We start from the raw sequence: 7,729 nt of genomic DNA, 5'->3' as shown, positions 1-7,729 counted from the left end.
ACCCCATCACAGTGTCTGTCTTCAGGAGGGATGCTCATCCCCATATCCTATGGCAAGAGAAGGATGGCTTGTAAACAGATGTATTGCTCTGCAAAGGGCTGTGTGGAGCAAACAAGCAAACTGGTGCCCAGCAGCATCTGACATAGACCTGAAGATGCAGAGGTCAAGCACAAGCAATTGCTGGACCGAGGTGTTTCATCGCCGTGCGGAAGGGTAAGTCTCAGGTGCAGAGAGACATGAATTTGTGGCTCCTGTTACCTGCACTGGGAGCGGGTGTGGAACCCAGAGAAATCCACCACCTCCCCAAAAACAATGGCACCCCACAAAGAGGCCTTTTGCAAGCAAAACACTCGTCCCCTTTAAACCATTTAAGAGGGTTAGCTCCCAGCTAGTACAAGGCTGATTATCAATATGCTCTCATTTATCCTGCAAAAGCTGCCTGACACCACAAAGTCACACGTCTGCCTGTGCCGCGGCATCTAAACCCAGCCCAGAATAGCATCAACCCCAAATCGGCTCACACTCATTGACTAACCTTGTTAATCCTACAGAGAAAAAAACAAAACAAAACAAACTACCTAGAAGGTTGGGGAATTTCTGCTCTCAGCTCAAAGATGGCTTCATTTCAATAAAAGCAATTTATACTCCACTAAATGCCCCGAACCATCTGATGCAGCCGGCAGAAGGAAGTTTGAAACAGCCAGAAAGATGAGCTGTTGTTTGCCTGGCAGGATGCTGCGGGCAGTGAGGACAATGTGGGTCCATCATGGACCAGGCAGACGCAGAAATCACTAATAAAGGCAAGCTTTGCAGAGAGAGGGGTGTGGACAGCTAGATAACTGATACAATGAGGGAAAATATACAATCCAGAGCAAGAAAATGAAGTTTCAACTACAGAGCCTGTGTTTCAGCAGCAAACTTCTGGCATGGAGATGGATTGCAAGCATCCCTGATGTGGGATAAAACTTCTACCAGCTGAAAGCTCCCATTTTGGTGCTGTGTTTGGATGTTGAACTGCCCTCAACAACGGTGAGTCACCCTGAAATGTGCCAGCACCTCATTATCCATGCTGCAGAGCCCGCTGGGTCTTGGGGTTTTCCCACAGCCATCTGCCCCTTCTCATGCTGCAGGAAGGCACTATCACGACTGTCTCCAACCACAAACACCATCCATGCCATCATGCTCTTTTGCTTCCATCCTGCCCTGGCTGTGGGTACTCCCTCATGGTACATGGGCTCCTTGCTGCTGCGGCCCCTGGGAAATCAAGGCAGCTATTTCTCAGTTGCTGCACGAACACAGTCAATCACTTGCAGTATACGAACATTTAAATGCCTCTCAGGGCTGGAGAAAAACCTGCTGCTAAGATGTTTTTGATCTCCCCCCACAAGTCCCCAGCTCCAGCTCAGGCTTTGCTGCTTCCTCTCCAGGCATGATGTCTCCTCTTGCATCTGCCAGTGATGGGAGGCTGCATGGGGATGGGACAGCAAGCACAGACATGAGGACAACACAAAACAACCCAGTCCACCCTGGAGAGTCTCATTTCACATCCAGGGCCATCAGGAGAGGATCAACATCCATCTCAGGGATCAGACGAGAGGGCTGGCTGCATCCTCCCCTCCTGCCCAGAACAGAGAGGATTTGCTTCTGCAGCCAAAAAAGAGCCACCAAACACCAGCTCCATGTTCACACACTGGGTCCCACCACCATCTCCAAGGGGTTCCACCTTCCCACCCTCCTGGTGAAATCAGAGGCAGTGTTGTCTGTGCAAAAGCAACCTCCTGAGCCCAGTACAGAAGCTGAAGAATCACCCAGGGAAAGGCAATTCTCCAGGGACTCATTCCCCCAGCCTGGGCTGATATCCCCCATGATGGAGCTGCTGCCCACCCCACTGCTTGTTCCTCCTCACCAGCATCACGGGGGAAAAATAACCAACCCCAAAACAAATCCTGCCGCATGCAATGTGTTTCGAAATGAAAGGAAAGAGGAGGAGGAGAAAGCAAAGCAGCAACGCTCAGGAAGCATAATAATCTTGTTAAAAATCTCAGCAGGGATGAGGTGTAATTAATCCTAACAAATTCATTGTGGAACAATCTCTTGGTTGGTTTGGGATAGATCGGGAGCTGGCTCCTATGGCATTGTCACAAGGAGTTAGCAGGTACCTCTGGGTACCTTATGGCAAGTGAAGCAGGATGAGTCTTCCCCTTTCTGCTGCTGCTGGGGCTGCTGTCCCCACCAAAAAGGCAGCTGCTTGTAGCAGAGAAGGGGTTGTGCCAGGTTGTCAGGTGGTAAAAGGGGACAGGGACCCCACAGGCTCCCGGGTACCCAAACCGCCCCCAAGCTGAGATGGGGAGCAGGATGGGGATGCTCAGGTGGGCACAGTCAACCTTCCTCCTCTGCAATGATATTTAGGAAAACAAGGCTGAGTTCTTCCCAGATTTTAGCTAGTGGATGAAATGAATTGGCTAAATAAATACACGTTGATTTGCTCTGAATTCTTGCAGGGATTGCCTTTTGTCCTTAATTTTGCAGAAGCACCATCTCAAGCTAAGTCAGCGCTGATGTGACTGCATTGCTCAGCCTTCCCCATCTCCTCACACCCTCACCTTAAGCAATGAATTCCCTCTGCAAGACAATTTTTGCCCTAATGAATGCCCCATCCATCTAAAATAGGAAACATTAAAAATCTCTCCTGTTTCAGATGGAGACCAGTGTTTGGCTTAAAATATACAGAGATAAATATGCCTTGATGTCGCATGAAGATGGAGAGGGACATCTATGATTTGTCATCATGCTCTGGCTTTTAAGATGTCCCAGGCCAACAAAATAATAAAGAAACACCCTCAACTCTGCCAGCTCTTCCTTGCCAGAACCTGGAAACCACTACTTTTAGCATCCCAGTCAGCCCCAGATAGGGATGCTGGGTTCTGGGTACCACCGGCATTCCAAAGCTCTCACACTGCCCTTCCCAGTATGGGAGGGCTTTCCTCTCTGGGGCCTTTCCCAGCTTTCCTCTCCTCCTTCCCACCTTGTCTTATCTCCTAAACAAAGTATGTCAGGCAACATTAGCTCAGCCTTCCCCTGATCCCTGCTCAGGGAGCATCCCTTGCAAAACAAATCACTCCATGTCAGCAGAAGCATCTGGAGTGATAAAAGCCATTCAGCAGTGCCGGGTCCGTATGACCACCCACTAGATGCTCCCAATCTCATTACGACCTTGAATATATCGGTAGATTTTCTTCTGCTCCACCTGCCAGCCTGGCTGAGGATGAATGAATTCCTCATGCTAGCTGGACCATCTTGCTTCTCTTTCTTTAACTCTCATGGAGATTTAAGGTGCTTCCGTGGCTTTCACCTTTCTGGGGAGATGACAAAGCAAAGCCCTTCCTTGCTGCACCGCAAGGTGGACAGTGGGTGCTTGCCTCAGTTTTCCCATCTGTAAAAATAAAAAAGGGTCATAATTCTTAGAAGTTTGGGATCTATTTATCTGTTCCCCATGTCCTTGGTGCTGGCATGACCTTCCTGACCACAAGAAGACAGAGAAAGCAGGAGGGCTCTGGGAGATGCTGCCCAGCATCATGTAGGACTGAGACATGGGCAGCACATGGAGCTCCTCTCTGAGATAAGCATCTCCCCCTCTGAAGCAGTCATCACTGTGAGCTGTGGTTCAGCTCATCACCATGCTCCACTTCAGGAGCAATTTTCCTCCTCATGGTTGTTTATTTTGTCATCAACTCTTCTGGTGCTGGGGAAGATCTTGCAATGTGGGGGTGGAGGGTTTTTCCCTTTCCTTCCCCTTTTTTCCTTCTTTTTTCCTTTTTCCCCCTTTTTTCCTTCTTTCAGCTTCCCCCCCAACCCCCCCCCAGCCACTCACTGTCAGGATGTCATTCCTGCTCCTGTTCTCCTGCAGGACCTGCTCCCACACCACCAAGGCCATGAGCACTTGGGAATTTTGGCAGGGCTTCCTCACCAAGAAAACTTAGCAGGGGGCAGATGGGAGAAGTGCATGGAAGGAGTTAACATCAGGGGAAGACTGCAGGCAAAATCTCCAAACCCAGATAACCACACCCTCAAATACAATGAGTTAAATTCACTGATAATCTACAGAATAAACAAAGCAGCAACCCAAATTCCTGATGTCCCTTCTCAGAAGACCCCAAATCCACCTCCTGGTTATGGGTGAGGGCCTTACAGACCTGGGACAGACTGCAACCATTGGAGGGACAGACACAGTCCATGCATATGGGTAGGTTTGGGGGCCCCATGTTTTGTTTTTGATGTTTTCCTTCAAAAAAAAGCAATTTACAGTTTGGGGGCCTCCTGAGCCACAGATGCCTCTGAAGAGGTGGTCCCCCATTAGCTGGAGGATAATGAGAACAAACACTTGTCACACGGGCTTTATCAAGACAGGCAAGTGCTGAGAAAGTCTATACAAATAGTAATTGAGATAATCAAAGCTACTGGGGAGTGGGGTTGAGGGATGAGCTGCAAGGAGAGAGGCATTTCTGCTTCCCATGGACAAGGAGTTGCAGATAGAGAACAGGTAGGGGCAACCAAGAATAGGATCTTAACACACACTCACCTCCCACAGCCTCCGGACGTCATCGAAGGACTTGAACACTCATTGGAAGGAGAAACAAAAGCAGGGGACAGGTGAGTGAATAACTTGCATGCCTTTTCCTTCTGAAAGATGAGAAAAACAAACCCTGGGGCAGAGATGATGCTGTATTTTAAGGGACAACAGGAGCAGTTACGAGCCATTGGGATGGGAGATAAAAGCCAATCTGACCAGAGAAGACAGTCTGTTAAACCTGGAGGAGAGGGAACATTTTCCACCCAAGCAGCATCAGCAGGACAAGAGAAGGGCTGGCCCATGGAAGGACAGCTCAGGAGAGCTCAACAGCTGCAGCTTCAGCTCCTTCTTCATGCAACTCACAGAGTAAAAGAGAAAAATTCAGAAAAGTGAATGCAAAGGGCTAAGGTCTTCCAGAGTCTCGCCATGGAGCCATCTCAGGTGAGCCAAGATGCGTAACCCCTGCTTGGTGGCCCTGACCAATGTCCTTGGCTTATTTAGCAGGTTTAGGTAACACCAATTGCTGGGCAGATACTCTCTTTTGCTGGCATCCTCTCTCAGTGATGCTGCTGGATCTATGGCGGTGCTTTCTGCTGGATCTGTGGAGGAGCTGAGGAGGCTTGGGACTCACACAGGTATTTTGCAAAGGTGAGATCCATAAATGCAACCAAAGTCTTCAGCATGATGAAGCTCTTCCCCACACCTATGTTCATCACACAGCTGTGCTCCTGGGGGACCCAGAATGCAGGAACCCAGAGCAGGGAAAGCTCCTGTGGCCCAGGTTATCCATAGCCACAAAGCCCAAAGCCCTGATAATAGAGGATTTGACCCCTTTACTACAACCCCATCACCTGCAAGGATCAGCACTGTCTGGGTAAGTTGGATGAGGGCCACCGCAAACTGATGCTCACGGAGAGGTAGCTGGGAGGAGAGACCATGCCTGGTGGGGGCAGAGGGAAGCTGAAGGCTGTAGGTGGCTTCTTCCCCTAGGGTGGGAGGACATTAAGCCAGAAGCACTTATGGACTTTCACCACCTGGGCTGTTTGATCCAAGGGAGAAACACCCAGAAACTTACTGTTTTCTGGAGGAAGAACTGGAAAAGCCAGTAGACCTAATTTTCCTTCTTTACCGGGAGATGAAAGAGCAGGAGCATCTCACAAAATCCTTGCTGGTACTCTTCCAAGAGAGAGGTCATCCAGACACGTGCATTATAATGGAGGGCAGAGATGAGATTGGCACTGCCAGATTCCAACAGGAAAGGTCCTCCCTGGAAAAGCCCCTCGGGGCCATGCCATACCTGCTGCCCCCCCGCCCGCTCTCCAGCCTCAGCATTGCATACATAGCTCAGCAGAAGGATCTTTTCCAGCTGCTTCTTGTCCACCACGCTTCGGCCTCATCTCCTGTGCAGTTTCTGCAGGTCCAAGCCTGGAGGGAGAGACATCCACCCACACTGGACGCTTGGAGCAGGGTGTTCATACCAGACTGCTTCACACCGTTACATCCTGCACACATAATTTTGGAAAAAACTTCATGGGCAAAACAAGCTTGAGACAGGGCAAAGCTGATTTCCGTACCTGGAGGACTCAAGGGGGTTCTAAGACAGCTCTCCTACCCTGATTTTGACCACAGATTTCCTCCTTGTCCAAGAGTCCCACTATCCCTGCTGCCCCAAGCTTTGCCCGCACACTTGCCTACGTGTACAAGAAGTTTTAGCTCTGAGTAATGTGTGTAACCCCACCAGCTCTCTAAGCAGTTCACTTAATGCAGAGGATTTCTTCTTCACCCAGTGGTAGAAAAAGAAGCAGCAAGAAGTTGTATTTGGCTAAAGGTGTGACATTTTTCTAAGATCTTCTACAGCTGGATGCAGCACCTTTTCACAGCAAGGCACTTGAAAAAAAATACCAAACCATATCTTCTTGCTTCAGCTGAGTTGATTTATGCAGGTTACATTGATTTGTAACATAAATTCTGCAAGATCATATAATATTCTTTTTGTTGTACAACTTGGAGAAGCCTAAATGGGAATCTGAATATTATAACACTCTCGACTGAAGTAAGCTCCTTTCATCCACACAAAAAACGTGCCCAGAGGGTCTCTCCCAGCTCCTAGCTTCTCTTTAATGACATCTCTATCTCCTGTCTTTCTATATATAATTCCCTCTCTCTGGGTCACTCAACCCATCACTGCAAAGCCGATGGCTTCAGGCAATGCTGTAGCAGGTGCCAGATCTAGCAGTAAAACACTGAAGCTCACGGTGAGAAAAGAGGTAGAAAAATGCCATAAATTGGAGCGGCTGTGGGGATTTTAAGGTTTTCAGAACTATGATGACATGTGCTGGGGCTGGGCCAGCCAGGGTGTAGCATGGGTGGCTACTGGTGGGTTGCCATCCCTCACCCTGCCACTGCTGCAGTGTAAAGACACCCATCCTGATATCTCAACCAGGTAAAAATCCAGCATTGATAGCCCTGGTCCTTCTGCAGCTGATGGAAATGACACCAAATTGGGTGGGAGTGTTGATCTACTCGAGGGTAAGAAGGGTCTGCAGAGGGATCTGGACCAGCTGGATCGATGGGCAGAGGTCAATTGTTTGAGGTTTAACAATGCCAAGTGCCGGGTCCAGCATTTGGGTCACAACAACCCCATTCAATATTACCAGCTTGGGGAAGAGTGGCTGGAAAGCTACCTGGCAGAGAAGGATCTGGGGGTGTTGGTTGACAGCCGGCTGAATGTGAGCCAGCAGCGTGCCCAGGTGGCCAGGAGGCCAACAGCATCCTGGCTTGTATCAGGAACAGTGTGGCCAGCAGGAGCAGGGAGGTGATCATGCCCCTGTACTCGGCCCTGGTGAGGCCACACCTCGAATATTGTGTTCAGTTTTGGGCCCCTCACTACAAGAGGGGCACTGAGGTGCTGCAGCGTGTCCAGAGGAGGGCAGCAAAGCTGGTGAAGGCTCTGGAGAGCAGGTCTTATGAGGAGCAGTTGAGGGAACTGGGGTTGTTTAGTCTGGAGAAGAGGAGGCTGAGGGGAGACCTTACTGCTCTCTACAACTACCTGAAAGGAGGTTGTAGTGAGGCGGGTGTTGGTCTCTTCTCCCAAACTACTAGCAATAAGCTGAGAGGAAATGGCCTCAAGCTGTGTCAGGGGAGGTTTAGATTGGATAT

The 7,729-nt window shown here is 49.6% G+C and overlaps 1 long non-coding RNA gene across 1 annotated transcript; it reads right to left on the bottom strand.

Annotated features, from left to right (window-relative positions):
• Window positions 1–806: 806 nt before the first annotated feature.
• Window positions 807–5,374, bottom strand: LOC142059533 (uncharacterized). The gene is made up of 3 exons (XR_012661397.1): window positions 4,580–5,374; window positions 1,354–1,465; window positions 807–1,254 (listed from the first exon to the last, which is right to left on the bottom strand). It is a non-coding gene; the product is annotated as an uncharacterized LOC142059533 (long non-coding RNA).
• Between the last annotated feature and the right edge of the window lie 2,355 nt (window positions 5,375–7,729).

Source organism: Phalacrocorax aristotelis, chromosome 7 (assembly GCF_949628215.1).
Source record: "Phalacrocorax aristotelis chromosome 7, bGulAri2.1, whole genome shotgun sequence".
In the NCBI taxonomy this organism is placed as follows: domain Eukaryota; kingdom Metazoa; phylum Chordata; class Aves; order Suliformes; family Phalacrocoracidae; genus Phalacrocorax; species Phalacrocorax aristotelis.
This window is presented reverse-complemented; position numbering and strand designations above follow the sequence as displayed.